Genomic DNA, 1,670 nt, shown 5'->3' with positions numbered 1-1,670 from the left:
CCAGGAGCACAGGAAGAACCAACCTGTGTGGCCTGTGTGAGGGTGTGAGAGGAGGTGACCAGAGCCACTTGAGGCCAGAGCTTCTCTGCCAATTTATAAGAATAAAAGGTATAATTTATGAGGAAATGAGAGTGAAAAAGTCATTTCTACTTCATCCAGCTTTATTTTTTTTTCATGAGAGACCATAGTAAACTTACATGTTTGAAGCTTGCATCATCATGCTTCCAACACCAGCATTTCTCAGTCCTGTGATCAATGTGAGACACAGGAACCTCTTAAGTCACAAACAAATGAGCCAGAGGCATGGAAAATATGACTTCTATACTGGTCTGGGATTGGCTATGAGCTACAGCATTTTCATTGAAGGGAGTTTCATTCTGGAAAAGGAAAAAAAGAAAAACCTTCTGGACTTTCCAGGAAAGACTCCACAAGACCAGGTCAAGGTGGCTAGGCATATCTTAAAGATGGTTGTGGTGGGCTAGACTGCTCTCAGCAGAACCCAGTGAGGTGGTCAACTTCGCTTAATATGCCTTTGCATCAGCTACCCTGGTGACTTCATTGGGAGCCCTCAGCATCCTAGTAAGTGACTTTCTTTCTTCATACTTTCTAAATGAGAGACTTAATCTTCATGGGAAAATTGGATGTTTGCTAAGTATTCTAAAATCCACAGTTATGGTCATTCATGCACCAAAAGAAGAGGAGATTGAGATTCCAAATGAAATGTCTCACAAGCTCAATGATCCAGGTTTTGTGGTATTTGCAACACTGTGATCATTGTGTCCTTGATATTAATTTTTATGCTGGGACCCCACCATAGACAGATGAACATTCTTGTGTATATAACGATCTGCTCTGTGATCAGAGCATCCTCAGTCTCCTGTGTGAAGGGCCTGGGAAATGCTATCAAGGGGCTGCTTGCTGGGAAGCCTGTGCTGCAGCACCCACTGGCTTTGGACCTGCTGCTCAGCTTCATTGTCTGTGTGAGCATGCAGGTCGACTACCTGAACAGGGTTCTGGACATATTCAACACATCCTCAGTGACTCCCATCTACTGCATCTTCTTCACAACATCAGTCCTGACCTATTCACCTATTCTTTTTAAAGAGTGACAGAACATGCCTGTTGATGATGTCATTGGAACTTTGAGTGACTTCTGTACGATCATTGTGGGAATACTCTTGTTGTATACCTTTAAAGACATCAGCTTCAGTCTAGCAAATCTTTCTGTGCCTTTTCAAAAAGACAAAAGAAAAAAAGGCAATGAATGGCAATTTTGCTAATATGTATGAAATTCTTAATAATAATGAAGAAAGTTTAACCTGTGGAATTGAACAGCACGCTGGGGAAAAAATTTCCCAAAGACATAAAAACCTGACAGCTTTTTAAGAAAGATGTAATCAAAAGGTTAAACTATAATGTTATAAAGTGAATTTGAGTATCAGAATGTGTCTGAAAAAGTATTCTTCTCAAATAATGCTCTCAAGAGACAATCTATTTTAAGGTTTCACTAATTTGGACCAAGAAATTACTTTTATTATATTTAAATGATGGTAGCTTACTAACATGACATCAGTACCTGGCCAATTTTTGTTAACATTTTATTATTATAATGGTATTTAAATTTTTCTTTCACCAAAATCTAAATGCACTAATGACAGTTTTAAGTCTAT

The 1,670-nt window shown here is 38.9% G+C and overlaps 1 pseudogene; it reads left to right on the top strand.

Moving 5' to 3' along the window:
* The first annotated feature begins 290 nt into the window (after nt 1-290).
* LOC150012671 (magnesium transporter NIPA2-like) lies at nt 291-1,386 on the top strand (annotated as a pseudogene).
* The last annotated feature ends 284 nt before the right edge of the window (nt 1,387-1,670 follow it).

The sequence above is a fragment of the Furipterus horrens genome, unplaced genomic scaffold, assembly GCF_987537825.1.
Source record: "Furipterus horrens unplaced genomic scaffold, mFurHor1.1.pri manual_scaffold_4, whole genome shotgun sequence".
Taxonomy (NCBI): Eukaryota; Metazoa; Chordata; class Mammalia; order Chiroptera; family Furipteridae; genus Furipterus; species Furipterus horrens.
This window is presented reverse-complemented; position numbering and strand designations above follow the sequence as displayed.